Genomic DNA, 20,604 nt, shown 5'->3' with positions numbered 1-20,604 from the left:
ATCAGCTGGAGCCTTCCCTCCTCTTGAATTTTTTGGGACTAGTTGGAGGAGAATAGGTGTTAATTTTTTTTTTTCAATGTTTGGTAAAATTCACCTGTGAAGTTATGTGGTCCAGGTTTTGTTTGTTGGAAGCTTGTTAATTACAGATTTGATTTCACTGGTAGTAATCGGTCTGTTCAGATTTTCTGTTTCTTGTTGATTCAGTCTTGGAAGATTGTATGCTTTTAGGAATTTATCTGTTTCTTCCAGATTGTGTAATTTGTTGGCACATAGTTGCTTGTAGTATTTTCTTAATTTTTTTTGTATATCTTTGGAGTCCGTTGCCCTCTTCATTTCTGATTTTATTTATTTGGGTCTTCTCTCTTTTTTTCCTTGATGAGTCTGGTTAATCGTTAGTCAATTTTGTTTATTTTTCAAAATCCAACTCTTGGTTTTATTGATAGTTTGTATTGTTTTCTTAGTCTCGATTTTATTTATTTCCACTCTGATCTTTATTATTTCCTTAGTTGTACTCACTTTGGGCTTTGTTTGCTGTTCTTTTTCCAGTTCCCCTAGGTGTAAAGTTAGACTATTTATTTGAGATTTTTTTTTGTTTCTTTGGGTTGGCCTGCATTGCTATGAATTTCCATTTAAGATTGCTTTCCCTGTGTCCCACAGATTTTGGGTTGTTGTGTTTTCATTTTCGTTTGTCTCGAGATATCTTTTGATTTCTTCCTTGATCTCATTGTTGACCCATTCATTATTCAGGAACATGTTATTTAGCCTCTATGTGCTTGTGTGTTTTCAGTTTTTTTCTTGTAATTGATTTCTAGTTTCATATCATTGTGGTCAGAGAAGATGCTTGATGTGATTTCAATCTTTTTAAATTCATTGAGACTGTTTTGTGGTCTAATATGTGGTCTGTCTTGGAAAATGTTCCATGTGTACTTGAAAATAATATATATTCTGCTGCTTTGGGGTGAAATGCTCTAAAAATATCAATTAAATCCATCTGGGTAGTGTGTCATTTAAGGCCGCTGTTTCTTTGTTGATTTTCTGTCTAGAAGATCTGTTCATTTGTACGAATGGGATGTTAAATTCTCCTATGATGATTGTGTTACTGTGGATCTCTGCCTTTATGTTAGTCAGTATTTGCTTTATATACTAGATGCTCCTATGTTGGGTGCACAAATGTTGCTCTTTTTGGATTGATCCCTTTATTATTATGTAATGTCCTTTGTCTCTTATAGTCTTCATTTTAAAGTTTATTTTGCCTGATGTAAATGTTGCTGCCTCAACTTTTTTCTCATTTCCATTTGCATGAATGTGGGAACAGAGTCCCAGAGAGCAGTGTCCAGACTCTCGATCTCATGTAGAAATGTGCTGGCTCGGGTAGTAGATGGCCATCAGCTTTGATCAGGTGGCCATCAGCTGTTACTGGTTAGCCATTAGCCACGAATATAACTGCCGTGGCTATGCAAGTGGGGTTGTTGGTTGGCAAAGAAGCAGACAGCAGATTGCAGCTTGTAAGTTGGTTGGTTGGTTGGCAGAGAAGCGGATGGCTCCTGCTTCCTGTATCTCCAACCCAGCCACCAGCGAGAATATAGTGGTACGAGCCCCCCATCTACGACTCCGTTGGTGTTCCTTTTTGTCCTCACCATATCCTGCGTTCTTATGCGGGGAGCAGGATCAGAGATCCTACATGACAGTGAACTATCTTGTTCTGCTCATTTGCTTTCAGTCTGGGTGTGTCTTTTCAATCTGAGGTGGGTCTCTTGTAGACAGCTAATGTATGGGTCTTGTTTTCTTACCTATTAAGCTACCCTATGCTTTTTTAATTGGAGCATTTACTCCATTTACATGTAAAATGATTATTGATAGGTACATAGTTATTGCCATTATATTAATATTGTTAATCTTTGTTTGTTTGTTTTCTCCTTTCTTCTGCTTAAAGAAATTCTTTAAGCATTTCTTGTAATACTGGCTTGGTGGTAATGAATTCCTTTAGCTTTTTCTTGTTTGGGAAGCTCTTTATCTCTCCTTTAATTTTAAATGATAGCCTTGCTGGTAGTCTTGGTTGTAGGCCCTTGTTTTTTTTTATTACTTTGAATATTTCCTGGCACTCCCTTTTGGCCTGCAGTTTGTTGAGAAATCATCTGATAGTCTCATGTAAGTAGCCCTTGTAAGTAACTAGTTATCTTTCTCTTGTTACTTTTAGGACTTTCTCTTTGTCTTTAATCTTTTCCATTTTAATTATGATGTATCTTGGTGTGGGCCTGTTTGGGTTCATCTTTTTCAGGATTCTCTGTGCTTCCTGGATGGTATGTCTATTTCCTTTGCCAAGTTAGGGAAGTTTTCAGTCATTATTTCTTCAAATAATTTCTCAATCCCTTGCTCCCTTTCTTCTCAATCTAAAACCCCCATGATGTGAATGATGTTAGACTTGATGTTGTCCCAGAGGTCTCTTAAACTATCTTCATTTTTTTTTAATTCTTTTTTCTTTTTTTTTTTAATTGGGTTTCTTCTACCCCCTTCTCTTCTAAATTGCTAATTCGATCCTCTGCTTCCTCTAATCTGATGTTGACTCCTTCTAGTGTAGTCTTCATTTCAGTTATTGTATTCTTTATTGTGACTGGTTATTTTTTTATGGTTTCTGTGTCCTTTATGCTTCTTATCTCTTTGTTGAAATTCTCACTAAATTCCTTAAACAGTCTTATAATCAGTGTTTTAAATTCTGTCTTTGTTAGGTTGGTTGCTTCCATTTCATTTAGTTCTGTTTCTGGAGGTTTCTCCTGTTTTTTTATTTGGGACATGTTTCTTCATTTTGTCATTCTGGCTGCCTCTCTGTATTTGCTTCTATGTATTAGGTAGATCTCCTATGTCTCAGTTTTTGCTGGGTGGCCATATGTAATATGAGTCCTGTGTGGTGCAATGGCACAGTCTCCCTGATCTCCTGTGCATGTGTTCCAGGAGTGTCTCTTGAGTGCATTGTGTATTTCTTCTGTTTTAGTTGAGCCTTGACTGCTTTTGGTGCATTAGTGGGTGGGATTGACTCCCAGGCTGACTGACTGTGAGGATTGACTACATGCATAGTATATGAGCTGCTGTGTGGGGGCTGACCCCTCAGAGGAGTATTTGCCCCCTGTGCTCTAGTGACTGTTAAGACAACCCTTGGGTGCATTCCTTGTGGAGCTAACCAGGTAGTGCTCTGCAGGTAGCCTCTAGGTGTGTTGTTTCTGGTGTCTCTTAGGAGGGGCCCTTGTCCAGGTCAATTTCAACCTTGCCTGTGACCAGCCCGTGGCTACGTGGTAGGAGCCACATAGCTATATATAGTTGGCTGCTGCCTTTGCTGGACCTGGATACGTGTGGGGGTTGCCTCACTGTGAACGAGGCCAGCAGCCACCAGTATTGGGCCTGAGGCAGCTTAGCAAATGGCTCAGGGACTCCTAGGCCTGTTGCTACTTGCTGGTTGCCCATAAGGCTCAGGCATTTAAGAGCCTCCTTAGATGTGTGGGCTGGGCTGCTTGTCTCCTTGTGGAGAATGCCTTAGGAAATATAGCGCTAGCTGTGTGGGGCGGTGGGCGCAAGGTTCCAGGGAGTCCCATGATGTGGCTGGTGGTTTTTACAAAGCTAATGCATATTTAGTTCTTATACCAGTGCTGGCCTGTGACCACTTTGCAGAGTGCCCTGAGAACACTGCAGCCAGCCACTGCTCACCTTGGGGCAGTGCTTGGACCATGTCCACTTTCCAAAATACCCTTAGAAGACCACAGCTAGCCACCGTTTGCTTCAGGCTCACAAATCTTTGAAAGCTGCCCAGGAGAGGCTGTGGCACAGGTTTTGGGTCATTGTCCATCACCAAAACTTTCCTGGGCTGCCACGGGTCATCTACTGCTGTAAAAGGCTTCCTTGGCTTGTGGGGCAGGGCTGGCCACCCAGGCGCCGAGAGTGCCCCTGGCAATACAGTTCTAGGGGGTGGGGCAGATTCCAGGGAGCTACAGGATGTGGGCAGTGGTTTTTACAAAGTTAATGCAGCTTCAGTTCTTGCACCAGTGCCGGGCCCATGACCACTTCACACAAGAGCCCTGAGAACACCACGGACAGCTGCCACTCGCCTCAGTCCTGCAGGTCTCTGAGAGCTGCCCAAGAGTAGCTGTGGCACAGGTTTTGGGTCACTGCCAACCATCGAAAGTTCCCCAGGCTGCTGTGGGCCATCTGCTGCTATAAACAGCTTTTGCATCTTATGGGGCAGGGCCCGGTACTCAGTAGTCAAGAGTGTTCCATGTGATGCAGTACTAGCTGTGCAAGGCAGGGATCCCAGGCATCACCAAGGTAAGTACAGGTGTGCATTTTACCAGGCCAATGTGGTCTGAGATTTGGCCCTTTGGGGGAGGGTTCAGCATAGAAAAAATGGTCCCTTCCTGTATGCTACACGTGAGTCAGGCACCACACAGGGATAGTGTCTCCTGTTTCTCTAGCCCTTGCCCCTAAGCCACACAAATCAGTCTTTCCCTGTATGTCTCTAGCACCTCTTGAGTTGCAGCCCCTCCACCAGACACCAGGTGAGTGTTTACATGCAAGTGAGTCTGTGTGTGGGCTCTTTAAGAGGGTATCTGGGTTTCTAGCTGCCTTCCATCTCACTGGGATGGGCAGAGAGAGTCCTCAATGATTTTCACTGCCAGATGTTGTGGGAACTCCTTTTGCTGGCACAGGACCCCAGGGCTGTGGAGCCCAGTGTGGGGTTGGAGCCCCTACCTCTTCTGGTGGGGTCCTCTGACACTGAGGTGTTTCTCTTGGTATTCACCTACTATCTGTGGTTTTGGGGTCAGCCTGTTTCACATCTCTGCCCCTCTTGCCAGTCTCTATATGGCTTTTTCTTTTTATCCTTAGTTATAAAGCGTTCTGTTTAGGTAGTCTTCATATGATTTTTGAGGTTGATTGTTATATAATTTATTTGTAATTTTGGTCTGATCCTGGGATGCAGTAGGCATAGTGTTTACCTAATCTGCCATCTTGGACCCTCTACCCTCTCTCCTTGCTCCTTGTACAACAAGTGGGCAATACTCCATGCTCTGGAGTTTTATCCCTTAGCATAATGCCTTTAGACCCTGTATTATAATGAGAAAAATAAATAATTGGTATTTCTCTTTGGTTCCTAGCTCAGAGTTCCTAATACACTTGGAATCTGTTGAATGATGAGTGTCTTTTGTCTGCTAATGAGATGATTCTGAGTGGGAGGTGGGGGAATTGGGGGATGAGGAGGTGAGGGTCTAGATAGTTTCAGAATGGAGGTTGGTTGCCAGAAAATACCAAGCTATGATTAGACAGTTAGAACTTACAGCTCACCCCTGGGCCTCTGGGGAGCGGAGGGGGCTGAAGATTGAGTTTCATCATCAATGGTCAGTGACTTAATCAATCATGCCTATGTAAAAAAACTTCCATAAAAAAAATCTAAGCAATAGCATTCAGGGAGCTTCGAAGTATGTGAACACATCCATGTGCTGGGAGGGGTTCATATCCTGACTCCAGGGGGCAAAGATTCTTGCACTTAAAACCTTTTTGGACCTCACCTTACATACCTTTTCACCTGGCTGTTTACTTGTATTCTTTATAATAAATTCTAATAGTTAGTTTAGCATTTTACAGAGTTCTGTGTGTTGTTCTAGCCAATTATTAAACCTTGGGGGCAGGTCATGTGAACTCTCAAATTTGTAGTTGGCCAGGCAGAAGTGTGGATGGCCTGGGTAGACCCCATTTGACTCTAGTGTCTCGTGGGACTGAGTCTTGTGGACCTGTGGGGATCTCTGCTACCTTTGGATGTCAGAATTGAACTGAATTGGATTGAACTGAATTGCATTGAATTGAATTGCTGGAAACGTAGTTGGCATTGGAGAATTGGTTGGCATTGGGAATAAATACACATGTTTGGTGTCAGAAATGGTGTTTGAAAACACCACAAAGACCTTGGTCTATGTTAGGACCACTTCACTTTGTATTAAAATTACTAAACTCTTCTTTTTCTAGGCAATATATTGACATTTTACCAGAGATCTTCAACACCTTACTTCAGAAGGATCCCCAACAGCAGGGCATCTCCATTGTGGCAGGTCAGTGCAGAATATATATTTGAGCAGGCGATGCAGCAATGCACAAATCATACCACATTGACAATGGATGCAACGGAATCCTTGGACATGCCGTTTTGAAACAAAGGTATCGATGAGGAAATATTTTTATCACCTGAGAAGAGTGATATGAGTGATAAGAATGTTTATCGTGCATGTCACTGGATAATAGTGATGATGATGATAAAAGTTTAACATATAATAATTCATTCCTGTGGCCTCTTTCAAAATGCCCTGTGATAGTCAAAGCACTGTGAACAGATTACAGTGAACATGGGGCCTTGTGTGGTGATGATGGATCCACAAGGTAGATGGGTCCAGAACACTCATCACCACATGGCAGAGAGTTGCATGGCAGGATTGTTGAAATCTGCAGTAGACTTTGTGTGAGCAAGAAATAAACTATTGTTGTGTTGGGGTACTGGGACTGTGGGTTGTTTTTTAATTCAGGGTTGTCCAGCTATGTTCCCTTTAAGTGTCATCTTCCTCTCAGGAAGCACAAAGTTATAGTTCTCTTTTTCTGTGCATGAGGAAAGTCTCCTCTGATGTGTTCCCCAGTGGGGGTAGAAACTGCCCCCGCCCCATGAGCATGAGTGTCTCACTTGCAGGAGAGTCAGGTACCCAAGAGAAAGTACAGGGCTGAGCTACATGCACCCAGCTTCTGTCCTCTAATTTATCTACCCAGCAGTTCACTCTGCTGAATCAAGAATGTTACTGTAATGGATATCCTTCCACATGGGACCTGAGGCCTGGAGAAAAGAGCTTCTTTATAGTACTGCCTAGCCTTTTTTCTCTTCTTGCACATCAATTAACCTTTAAGCCCATGATTCACCAGGGGGGTGCTATCTCTGTAGAGAAGAAGATCAGTGTCTCTCAGGGCAGGTCTGGCCCTATCTTCCTGAGACTGATCTCACCAAACAAAATTCCAGTATTTATCTTCTCCAGAGCAGTGTTGGGAAGTTTGTCCCTGAATCTCTGAAGTGGGTTAGGACAGCAGATCTGGAATTAACCCCTGACCTCCCTGAATTCAGAAATGCCGTTTTGGAATGAAGGGCGGTCATGGAATATGGGAGATCCCCTGAAGGGTGAGCAAGCCAATCCAATAAGGTTCAGGAGGAAAATGTTAGGACTTCTGTATATTGATGTTCATATAAAAATGAGAGAAAGGAATTGATTTTTGCCAATATCTGATAGATGCATATATAGATTTGAGCTGTATGTCAATAGGCCCTCTGCCTTCTAAGCCAGGCAAAGGCTTGTCAGTAGTGCCCCCACTTCGTTTCAGCATACCGTGTTACGTGTGCTGGATTAATTCCAATTACATATTATGTTATCTCAGTTTAGGGAAACTGCTCTTCACAAAATGGACAAATGGCTTGAAATGAGTTCCGCAAAACAATCAAATAGAACAAACAAGCAAATGAGTACATTGTAGATCCAAAATGATAAAAGCAAGCCTAATCACATCATAAGAAAATGATATGCTAATACTTCTACTTCTAGGATGAGTACCTCTTCAAGGACAGTGTGAAGTGAAAACAGCCATAATCTTGTAATAGATGATAAGGAATGGGCCAAAGCATTGAAAATCATGAAGAAAACTAGTTGGTAGGATGAATTTACATCTTGGTTTAGTAAAGAGAACCCTAATCCCAAATGTGTACTCTTTTCTTTTTGAGATATTGACTATTGGTAATATGAAGCAACCATAATTATTAAAATATCTAAATTAATGCTTATTTAATTTTTGTTATAATAATCTATTTGGTGTGTTTATATATTAGTACATGTATATAACTTACATATGGAATTTATTTTAAATGTGAAATTTTTTGAATATCTATATATATCTATATAGATATATAGGAATTAGACGGTCAAATCAGAGCAGATGTGGAGATGACTCTTTTAGAAGTCTGCAAGGTTATTGTAGACTTCCCTGAAGCTCAACAGAAAGGAATTCTGTGACCAGATGTTCTCACTCGTGAAGGTACGGGATAATTGAGGGCACCACAGGGCCAAAACACAGGTCAAGTTAAAGTGGGAAACTCCCTTTATATTTTTTAAGAAGCCAAAGATTGATCATACGCATATTTCTTAAGCATAGTACTTCTCAGACCTTTAAGACATTAATATGAGTTAAGAATCTTTATGAGATAGTTAATATTTAGTATTTCTCCAAATGGTTTCAGAATCCTGTGTGCGCATGTGTGGCACATACATGTATATGCGTATTGCATCTCAAAGGACTGTTACTTCATAGGACACAGTTTTGTGGAAACACTGAGATAGACAATGATTTCTCTTCTTACATTTCATTTGCGAGTTATAACAATAGGCCCTTCAAGCAAATGCCACTTTGTCATAAGCCTTTTCTCTCCAAACCTTAGACAATTCTTTAATTAGAGATAGCTCTGTTTAAAGCTGTTCACATAAATGTTAGGTAAGAAAGTCCTTAGGAAGTATTTAATATGGTAGTTTGTATCTAAGTGCAGGTGTTATGTATATACCGGGGGTGCCAAAAAAATACATGCAAGTGGACACTTTGGTCAATGTTGCTCAAGCAGTAGTTCACTGTCATCAGAAGTGTCTGGACGCTGATGGTAACCACTTTGAGCATCTCTGGTAATTGGAGAAGTCAAACGTGACTTGTATTCATCTTTTGTTATCGGTATATATTGCAATTGTAATAGTGTTTCCCTTTCTTAAAATGTGTATACATTTTTTTGGCACGTGTGTGTGTTTGTGTGTGTGTGTATAAATTTTTAAGGGTGGTTGGTTTTCCACCATATAATTTGAAAGGACTGGTCACTCACTCATGAATGGATGGCTTGGCCTCATGAAAGACAACCACTCGCGATAATAGCCATGACTAAAGTACATTCCAGTTAGCCCCAGTGTTTGGCAGAATAAGCCCCCCCCCCCCAAGATGTCCACTTCCTAATAGCCAGAACCTGTGAATACGTTATCTTACATAGCAGAAAGTGCAGATATGATTGAATTAAAACTTTGAGATGGGGTAATTAATTTGAATTTTCTGAGGTCATGGGCATTTGGTGTGGTTATCAATGTAATCACCAGGGTCCTTAAAAGTGGTGAAGGAGGAAAATGAAATCACAGGATCCTTATAACTGGAAGTAAGCAAAAGAAGAGAGACAGAAGATGTGGCAATGGAAGAGTTGTCAGAGAGTTACAGCACTGATGGCTTTAAAATTGGCAGGGAGCCGTAAACCAAAGAATGTGCGTGGCCTCTAGTAGCTGGAAAAGGCAAGGAAACGGACTCCTGTCTAGGGTGTTAAGAAAGAAATGCAGCCCTGCTGACACTTTGACTTTAGGCTAATGAGAAGCATGACGGACTTCTAGCCTACAGAACTGCAAGATAATACATTTCTGTTTTGATGCTCTGAGTTTGTGGTAATTTGTTATAGCAGCCATAGGAACTTATACGGCACTACAGAAAGACCTCTCTGTCTTGCTTTCTTTCTCTCTCTTTGGGGCAGCCTCAACATGCCTTTGCTCCTATACCACTGGCATCAGCTGCAGGAGTTCCTGACCCTTCCTGACCCAGTACCCCAGGGCCCCACACACTCCTGGAGGGCTCTTCTTATGGAAAGGCGGAAGCTGAGATTTCTATTTTGTCCCGGGGTAGCGGTCCTCCTGGCTCTTCACCACTAGATTCAAGGGAGGGAAAAGGCAGCAATGAACTTAATTTTTCTTCTTGTGTCTGGTAAATTTCTTCCATTTAAAAAGAGGAAAAGGAATGTAATCTTTAACCAGATTAAAACTGATTCTGAATAATTATCCTCAAGGTTTGATCTATCTGTATTATCAATCTGCATAAATCAACGTGTTTCCTACTCTCAAATTCCTGAAGTTCAGTCATTCGGTAGTTGCTTGTGTGTACACATGTGACACATATGTGCGTGTGTGAATTATCGAGATAATCACGTCAAATCACTACTTACATGCCAAGACTGCACAGAGACAGCCTTAAAGTGACATGTAAACTCCGCTTATATACTTTAAATATTTATTAATAATGTACCTTCTTATATGTATGTATCTACATATATATAAATGGAATACTATTCAGCTATAAAGTAAGGAATTGTCCCATTTTCATGGTAATTTTGTTAGAGGTAATAAATACAGTTAGTACAATGAGAAAAGTAGCCTTTCAAAAATTATGTACCTGAATATCAGATTAAGATCAGTGGTTTAATAGTCAATTACAATGTTTGTAAATGCCCTAAATATAAATGTGTGTTGTTTTTCATATTGTTTTCTCAGCTGAACCAGGAACTTTTTATGTATTGGAGTTTGAATTGATCTTTCATAAAAACCTTAAAAATTGAAAAGTTTCTCAGATACATTTGATTGATGCTATTGGCTTTTTCTTTGTGATTGTGTTTATATAAATTAAAACACTGCTCTCAAATTTTAAAGGTCAAATGTATGGGAATTAAATTGGTTCATTTCCAGTGTGTTTGGAGAAAGGGATTTTGAAAGTTTCTAGAAAATGGCAAAATAATATTTTTACTTGAACTCCTTCTTCTTTGAGCTATTCATATGTTTCTGCTACCCATCTTTGCCTCACAGATTTGAACAGTCCAGAATATCAACACTGTAGTATCTACCATGCCGGAAAGTGTTTACAATTCTGCTTTGAGCTAACATCTGTTTCAAAGAGCATATTACTTACAACAATGTCACAAAAAAGCATTTTATGTGACACAGATAGCACCAGTATCACAAAGGTGAATAATATGCATTATTATTGCTTTTGAATGAAAGCCTATCTCTGAGCCTAAATAATAACAATAATAAAAATCTACCTACTGGCATTGCAGACCAAAATACGCATATCTTGTTAGAGTATTTTCTGTTCAGGGAATAATGTGGACATCTCTTGGGTACATTTTCTTTTTCTGATCTGCATACAAATGGGAGAGTTACTTGGTTGGCATGGCATATGCATAGGGCCAAACCAATTATTTTCTTGGCTGATCTATTTTAGAAAAACTACAGATATTTACATTACATGAGGAATGTTTTATCATGACAAACACAATTCTGACCAATAGAGTTCAATCAAGAGGAATTTTTTTTAGTAATAATTTCCTCCTTTGCTTTCAACCTAGGTCTTCTGTGATCTCCCTTTCACCTCTCAATTTATTTAACCTCCTCTCATCAAATTCTTCCCCCTCTACTAATCTTGGGGTTTTGAGGAATGATAATTGTAAAACAAGAGAAAAACACAGGCATCAGATATGTTGTCAAAGAGCCCCCTTTTTTTGTTGGTAAACCAGGATTGGAGATTGTGGCATTTATCTAAGACTAAACAACAAAAGCCTCTATTTTCTCATCTCTTTAAGGTGCAGGAGTCTACCCTGATGGGTTAGTTTGCTAATTAGAGGAGGAAAGACCAGAGAGGGGAAGGAAAATGGCCTTTCAGCTCACAGGTTTCAAGGTAAAGAGCCAAAGAGAGCCTAAGACCATCGTGAATAATGACCTACTTCCTAAGGTCAAGTGAAATGGCTGAAGAGAAACATAATTTATCTTTTAAATGGTTTGTTTAACTGTTATTTAAAATTATTTATTCCTCAACAAATTAAAAATAGAACTATCGTATGATCCAGTAATTCCATTTCTGGGTGTTAATTGAAGGAAGCAAAATCACTATGTGAAGAGCTATCAAAATCTCTATGTTCACTGCAGCATTATTTATGATAGCCAAGACATAGAAATAACCTAAATGTCCATTACAGATCAACAGATAATGACCATATATATATATATATATATATATATATATATATATATATATATATATATATGTCAGATAATACGCTATTTGTCATTCTCTGTCTTATTTCACTCAGCATAATGTCCTCAGAGTCTATTCATGTTGCCACAAATGCAGGATTCCCTTCTTATATAAAAAAGGAAGGGAATCCTGCATTTGTAACAACATAAATAGACTCTGAGGATGTTATGCTGAGTTAAATAAGACAGAGAATGACAAATAGCGTATGATCTGGCTTATATGTAGAATCTAAAACCAAAAACCAAATAAACAAATTTTCAGTCAAGAAGGCAGAGTAGGTAAACACTGTGCTTGCCTCTACTTATGACCACATCAATATTATAACTAAACTACAGAACAACCATCACTGAGAATCTCCTGAAGTCTAGCTGAACAGAAGTTCTACAAATAAGGACATACAGAAGAAGCCACCGCAAGACTGGTAGGAGTGGTGGAGATTTGGAATGGTCTGGTCCCACACCTGCATGTGGAAGTTAAAAATCGGGAGGGATATGATGGCTGTGAAGGTCCACTTGGAAGAGTAAGGGGTCGCAGCCCTACACCGGGCTCCTCAGCCCAGGGATCCAGTTCCGGGAAGAGAAGTACCTACAACTTCTGGCTGTGAAAACCAGTGGAGATTGTGGCTGAGTGAAATAGAGGGCAGCTGGAGTCCCAAGTGTTTCTCTTAAAGGATTTGCACACAGATTTACTCACTGATGGACTTAGTTGCTGTGAGTTTCAACTCAGGGGTAGCATCTCAAAAGGCTACTAGGACATATGAGGTCTGACAGTTAAGTTTGCAAACTCATCCTAGAAAAAGTGCTACAGACCTCATTGCTGAATATCACTATGGTCACCTTCCAAGTACTCCTCTTGGGAAGCTATGTACCCATGCCATCACCTAGTCCACCCTTCAAAGCAATTTTGGAACACTGTTCTGGAATGGCCATCAGAACTATTGTAGTATTACCCTTGATGTCCTCAATATTTCCTTTATCTTCAGGTAAAGAAAGAAGTCCTTGGGGGCCAGATCAGGTGAATAGGGAGGGTGTTCCAATACAGCTATTTGTTTACTGGCTGAAAACTCACTCACAGACAGTGCTGTGTGAGCTGGTGCATTGTGGTGATGCAAGAGCCAGGAATTGTTGGTGAAAAGTTCAGGTCATCTAACTTTTTCACACAGCCTTTCAGCATTTCCAAATAGTAAACTTGGTTAACTGTCCAGTTGGCACAAATTCATAATGAATAATACCTCTGATATCAAAAAAGGTTAGCAACATCATTACAACAGGTTCGCAAATGTAATTGTCCAACCATTGTGTGGGAAGAGCTGAATTGTCTGGCTTCAGAGCAAGGGCTGGAGGAGCAGCTTTCTCCCAGACAAAAGTGTTGGCAGGAATCGTTATTCTTTGTTGAGCCCGCCCCATCCCCATGTGCAGGTGCAGGCAGCCACCATATCTGACTCTCCATCAACCTGACTAACACTGTTTCACCCTCCCTGGTGATTCTTGGTCTTATATTATATTAAAATAAGACCGGGTCTTATGTTAATTTTTGCTCCAAAAGATACATTAGAGCTAGGTCTTATTTTCGGGGAAACATGGTATATAAATATCTAATTACTATGTAGTATACATGAAGCTAATATTATATGTCAACTCTAATTTAAAAATAAAGCAATTATTAAAAATCTAATTATAAAAACAAACACAAAAAAAATGAAACAAGAAAGATCAGATTTCTTGGTCAGGAAACAAGTATGCCCTCTATCTTGGAGGTAAACACTATTTTTGTGTTTTTTAAAACTATACATATTTAACATATATATATATAGTGTTTTTTAATATATATATTTGATATGATATATAATATGTATATTATATATTTTATATATTTATATGATATATTTAATATATATTTGATATAATATATATAAAACATATATTTTATATGTTTTTATATATTTATATAATATATATTTTATGTATATATATATTTAAAAAACACACAAAAATAGTGTTTGCCTCCAATATAGAAAGCATACTTGTTTCCTAACTGAGAAATCTGATCTTTCTTATGTTTCATTTTTTGTATGTTTGTCTTTATAATTAAATTTCTAATAATTGTTTTATTTTTAAATTAGAATTGACGTATAATATTATATTAGCTTCAGGTATACTATGTAATAATTATATATATATGGTTTTGGAAAAAAATACATATATATATATGATCTTGAAAAAATAGCCTGCGGTAATAGCTGCTACAAAATGTGTAGAAACATCATGGAGAATTCCCTTCCAGCCCAAGGAATAGGTAAGACAAATAGAAAACACCTAGGAAGGTGGTGGATTTTAATCCAACCATATCAATAATCCCATTAAATTTGTTTAGGTTAAACAAAGTAGTTAAAAAACAGAGGTTGTGAGGTTGGATAGGAAAACAAGTGCCAACTGTGCTATCCAGCAGAAACCCACTTTAAATATAAAGACATCCATAGGTTAAAATTGACAGAATAGAAAAAAAAAATCCATGCAAATACCAACCATAAAAATTTGAAATAGCAATATTAACCAAAAAAAGTAGGCTTTAGACAAGAGCTTTTATCAAGGAGAATGAGAGATACTGCAAAATGATAAAAGGGTTGACTGAACAAGAAGACAATAATCCTCAATGTGTTTGCACTTGGCAACAGAGCTTCAAAATAATATGAAGCAAAATCTGATAGAACTGAAAGGAGAGATCTACAAATTGACAAATATAGTTGGAGATTTCAACACTGAGTATTTAATAGAACAAGCAGACAGAAAAGCAGTAAAAATACAGAAGATCTGAATGACACTTTCAGCCATCTTGACCTAATTGACATTTATAGAATGTTCCACCCAACAGCACTAGACCACACATTCTTTTCAAGTGCACGTAATAAATTCACCAATATAGACCATATTGAAGCCATAAAGGAAACCTTAACAAATTTAAGTAGAATAGAAATCATGAAATGTATGGATTTGGACCACTACAGAATTAAACTAGCAATTGATAACAGAAAGATATTTGGAAAATTCTAAAATATTTGGAAATGTAACACATTTCTTCTAAATGATAAATGTGTTAAAGAGGAAATCTCAATAGAAGTTTAAAAATATTTTAATGTAAAATGAAAATACAGTATGTTAAAATGTGGGATGCAGCTAAAATAGTACTTAGAGGAAAATCTATAGCATTACGTTCTTATATTAGAAAAGAAAAAAGGTCTTAAATTGGTACACTATGTTTCCACATTAAAAAATCAGAAAATAAAAGAGCAAAATAACCCCAAAACACACAGAAAGCAAATAGAAGGAAGAAAATAATAAATACAAGAACAGAAAACAATGAAATTGAAAACAGATAGACAATAGAGAAAAATTCATGAAACCCAAAACTGTTTTTTAATTTTTTTGGGAAAACAACAAAATTGAATTGATAAATCTCTAGGCAGACCTAGAAAAGAAAGAAGATATAAATTACAGTTTTTTAAATTTTCTGTAAGTGTAAAATTAAATAAAATGTAAGGTTTAAAATATATAGGAATATTTCTCACCCTAAACGATGATTGTATTATGTACTTAGTAAATATTTTCTGAACTAAATTGAACTGGGTGCCCTGGTAGGTGGAGTAGAGATTAAGATCAGGTAATAAATTGTTTGGTATTTTCCAGATTTGTTGCCCAAAAGATTAAATACTATTTGTGAATAGAGATTTTTGCCTACATTTTAGTTTGTGAAATCAATGTCTAGATTATTTAAAATGAAGCTTCAAAAAGATATTTCATAAAAATATTAGAATTGTATATTTGAATTTTTATCTTTTTACCAGAAAAACTGGTAATGAGTTAAATGTAGGAACTCTTAAAAATTAGTTGGGATTCCACTTTAAGAAAGGAGTTTTGGTGTAGCATTTGAACCTCATTGCATTTAGCAAACTTTGCCAAATATTCCTTTGATCTGGGGTTGGGTGTGTGTCTATTTTCGGTGAATATCTAGGGAAAGTGCAATTTCAATTGTATTTTATTACCTGGAATTCACATAGCCAAATATGATCTAGTAAATACCACTCTTTCATATTACCTTTATGCGTTATAATTGCTTACATGATCGTCATCGTCATGTATATGTTTATCATTAATTTACCCATCAAAATAAAATTATTGCTTGCAAGGAATTCCATTCCCAGTGTCTGTCGAGTCCCTCTATACAGAACAGGTGCAGGCAAATATAAAACCCTGGTCCTGCTTAGTATGTTTTTGTATTGAGTTTTACTAAGAAGCACATTATTTTAACCTTTTCCTACTGTGCTCAGCCATGAAGAATTCTTTGAAGCTGGTCTGAACATGTTTTGTTCTTCCCCTGTGGGGTCTCTTTCTCCCAGAATTTCTGTTCTCCTACCCCTTTGGGGGTTGCTCTTGTATGCATTTTTCTCTCTCTGTTCAGTCCCAAGCTTTATCATTTTACTTTGACTTTGGCTTTTTTCCTTCAAACTTTTTTTTTTGCTTTCATTTGACAAGCCCTCCAGGGGTAAGAGCAAGAAAAAATCCAGTAAAGTAGTGATTGAAAAGAGATGTTGAATTCCCAGTATTGCTCTGCTAGATTAATTATTGTTAAAATTTTGGGTGATGACCAAAAACCCCTGTGTTTTGAAAAGAAATTACCCCAAGCTGTATATAACACGGCTTTGCCTTCAAAACATTTGTTTCTACAACTTTAAGTGGAATTTTCCATACAGGGCATTCTATTTCTCCATTGGCGGTCTGTGAGGTAGTTTCACTTGTCTTTAGTTAGCTTTACTATGTACACCCTCTAGCTAGACAAACAAAAGTCTATTTGAACCAACTATAGGACTGGATTGATGGAAAGCTAAAGGCTCGTGTAGATTTAGCCTTAATGTGTTTCACTCTATTATTTGGACTAATACCAACTTTTTTGGGAGGCTAGAGACAGAGGGGGAGGAGGTGGTCAACAGGAAGGTGAAAGACAGGGTAAAATGTGATTCCAACACTTTTCAGAATGTCTGACATCACCTGAGACCCTTTAGATGAATGATTTTCCATATGTTTTATATCACAGCCCACACTCAGACATGAAAACACACACATCCAACAGGCAGATACATGAAACAAAGTTTCATAAAACAATACCTTTCTCTGTGCCGGACCAATGCTGTTATTTTCTCTTCTATGTCCTTTGAAATGCTGGTCGCAAATGACTAAATTGACTTCATAACCCAGTACTATGTGTCAGTCTGCTGTTTTTATGACACTTCTGTAGAGATTGGGACTATTTATTTATTTCTGAGGATAAATTCTCACATTTTCTTATTTTCCAATAAACTTTTTCATCGTCTTCTTTTTGTCCTCTTAAGCAGTGGCCAGTGCCCTTTGTTAAATGGATCATGACTTCTTATGACCCAGTTAAAGGCCTGGCGATGTAAATAAAGGGAAGATTGAAGCTCTGAAAGCCCAGGGCTTAAATGTCAGAAAAGCAAACTCACAGACCAGACCTGTGGGGAACAAATGGGAGATTATGTGACAATGAGGAGAAAGAGATGAAAAAACTGTTAATCACAGTCAGAATCTGAGAGTTTAATATAAGCACAGACCACATTCTGTTCAGCAAAGTGGGTGAGTTTACAGAAAATAAATATTTAGATTTCATTTAATACAGATACATTGTATAGAAGGAGCTCTGGCAATCCCTGTCAGTGGGAGAGTAATGAACTCTAAGAATTTAATTGAACGCACCCTGAAACAACAGGAGTAAGATGCTGTTGAAGGTGAATGTCACTCCTGACTAATTGCCCCACTCCCACCCCAGTTAAAAAAGCCAGGCGATTCTTCTGTCGAATAGGGGACTGCTGGTTCTCTCTGGGGAGAGGCCTCAGCACATTACCTCCTGGAGAAAGAACTTGCTGTTACTCTTGGAAAAGGCATCTACGCTGAGTGGCTCTCCACTGTGGGTGGCACCTAGAATCACAGGTGAGCTTTTTAAAAATACTAATTTAGATGAGTTACTGGGATGAGTACAGTTTAAAGGAAAAGAAACAAAATGCTTGCAACGCACTGGTAAAAACAAACACCAAATAGGAAATCTGAACTGAGGACCCACAATACTGACCATTGGACTTGACCCTCCTTCCCACCCTACTCTTACCCCAGCTGTTCTGAGAAACTTGGGAGGCAGAGGGTGTTAGGACTTTCAAGTTGAAACCCTAGGAAACCCTCCCTTCCTACCTAAAGTGTGGTCCACACACGAGCAGTGTCAGCTTCTCCTGGGGGCTGGTTAGAGTGGGTGGAGCCAATGGCAAGGGCCCTGGATGTTGCTGCCAGAAGAATGGAAGGTCCCCTTGCCCTAAGGGCATGTTTCAGAATAGACAGTCACCACAGAGGGTAAGCCAGTGCCTTTTACTCATCCCTGTATGACTGAGGGGAAGAGGAAGTTACCCAAGTTTCGCTTTCTCAGCTAAAACCCACTATAAACACAAGTGATAAAGAAATTTCTGAATCACATGAAATAAAAAATCAGAGGGTTATTAGCTTCCTGTCAAGCTTTATAAGGTCATGGCATTTTGTCTATTTTTTTCATTGCTGTATCCCCAATTCTCCAGTCATCTTCATCCCTCTCATCGTCACACAGACACACACTTTCATACACATACCCACAGGCAAACTATACCACTTTGGATGGGATAGGCTCTGTTGTAGCGCTAACACCCACTGCCTTCTCATTCACACACAAGTTCCATGTGGTTCTGCAGAGAAGCTCTGCTCATGGTAGTTACGGAGGGACCCGATGGAGGCTTCATCTCAACATGAGCTTCCCAAGCACCATGGCTGAGGTCAATCAGTTTTTAAAGGCTTCAACTAAAAATGATGTAATACTTGTACTCGCATTTCTTTGGACAAAGCAAGTCACATGGTCACACCAAACCTCAGAGAGATCAGGGAAGTGAAACCATACCATGCATCCAGAAGGAATGGAAGGAGAAACATTTGGTGAACTGCACGAATGATTACCACTCCAAACAGAACATACAAATCAAGTTCTATAGAAACACAGATGAGAGAATAATTAATTTTCTTAATTCAGGTCAACAAATAGAACTTTCAAAACACTTTCAAATGTGGAGCTGTTCTAACAAGTTAGAATTCTTCTTTTTTACACAGACTTGCTAATTTTTAATACAATAAAATATTATTCATATCAGAAGTAGATTATACGTTTCTCTGCTCTTTTTTACATTTTATTCCCCCCTGCATGGAATGTTCCCTCTCTTCATTTCTTTAGGCATTTGATGGATTCTTGTGATATAATCATAGGAATGTGGGCTGGATCTTATAATGTTGGGTAGATTCATAGCTGATGAATGATGTTAAGTTGTTTGGATGATCTCTAGTCGTGTGCCAAAGCTTTCTCTCTCCTTTGACAATTTTTATCATGAACCTGGATGAAGACACGAAAGGAATATATGTGTACCATATTTTCAGATGACATGAAATTCGGAGGGTTAAGTCATTTGTTGGCTGAAAAAAATCAGAATGCAGGAAGTTACACAAGAAAGACTGGGAAAACCACAGGATAAACTTAACCACAGGCAAATTAAATCTTTACTTTCAGGTAAAAACAAAAAAGACAATTACGTAAATACTTTATCTATTTATGTGTCATTTTGTTCCGTTACAGATATAACCTGAAAGATCTCTAGAATAAAATAAGGTGACTTATGTTAAAAGTGGATGAGGAAGATTAAAAAAAAACAAACAAAAGTTGGGGCAATGAAAGAGTCAAGAAAGGAGGTAAAAATTACCCATCGTGACAATGTATGTGGTGTGGGAAAGTGCATGAAAATAAGATTGATAGATACAGTGTTCAGGGTGACTGTGGACAAAACAAGAGTTCAGCACAGCTCAGGATGCAGTCAGCACAGGGATGACAAGCAGAGATCAGCTTATGTGGCAATTCTGACTGATTGGTAAGTGGATTCTTGGAGCAGTGTGAAAAGAGGGCTTTTGAGACTGGGCCTAGCAGGAACTGATTTGGCCAAATAGCAGTCATTAGTGGCGATTGGAAGGGGTGGCATTTGTGCTGGGGATTTGACAATCTTAGGCCAAATCCCTCCGTTTAGCACTAGAAAATGTGCACAATCAGGAAAGCAGATGTCAAAGCAAAATGGTCAGACGTGAGGAACTTAGCTACTAGAATTAAGTTCAGCAGCAGTTACAGCAGCCGGCTCATTTGACACCCATGCCAGCCCTGTCCTAGTGCATGGAGCCCACTCTGGGCCCCTTTTGATGGGATCCTCAGTCTACCTCATGGGAGTTTGGGGGATACTAGGATGGGTTTGAATGGTTTGGCTTGGGAAAGTTGGACGCTAATATGCAAATCTTTTACGTTAGAATTTCCTGCAATGTCAGAGCCTCCTTGTATGTTGCCTTCTGCTCCCATTCTCCATCCTGGACCCTCAAGTCTCCCATGTGTTACCACGAGTGTTGCTCAAGGCAGAGTGAAAGATGGTCTCTTCTGAAAATTGCCAAGTCCCAGCTCCCTTGTTTACCCTGGCAGTAGTTACCCAGGAGTGCAAAAGAGGGAAGTACTTCCTGCACTGTGAGTTCTGAGTTTACCTTAACCAAATTCTGGGAAGGTCGTTTTCTTGCC

General features: G+C 38.8%; 1 protein-coding gene across 2 annotated transcripts in view; it reads left to right on the top strand.

Moving 5' to 3' along the window:
• Positions 1–4,019: 4,019 nt before the first annotated feature.
• NCKAP5 (NCK associated protein 5) overlaps positions 4,020–20,604 on the top strand; it is a 967,526-nt gene continuing 950,941 nt past the window's right edge. Inside the window, exons 1-2 of one of the 2 annotated variants that reach the window (XM_088794122.1) lie at positions 4,020–4,311; positions 6,004–6,086. The gene's annotated coding sequence lies outside the window, so the exon portion shown is untranslated. Of the gene's footprint in view, positions 4,312–6,003; positions 6,193–20,604 lie in introns of those variants that run through there. The other variant, XM_088794125.1, reaches the window with a different exon arrangement.

This window comes from Rhinolophus sinicus, chromosome 17 (assembly GCF_057876585.1).
Source record: "Rhinolophus sinicus isolate RSI-liver-muscle chromosome 17, RSI-T2T, whole genome shotgun sequence".
NCBI classification, from domain to species: Eukaryota; Metazoa; Chordata; class Mammalia; order Chiroptera; family Rhinolophidae; genus Rhinolophus; species Rhinolophus sinicus.
This window is presented reverse-complemented; position numbering and strand designations above follow the sequence as displayed.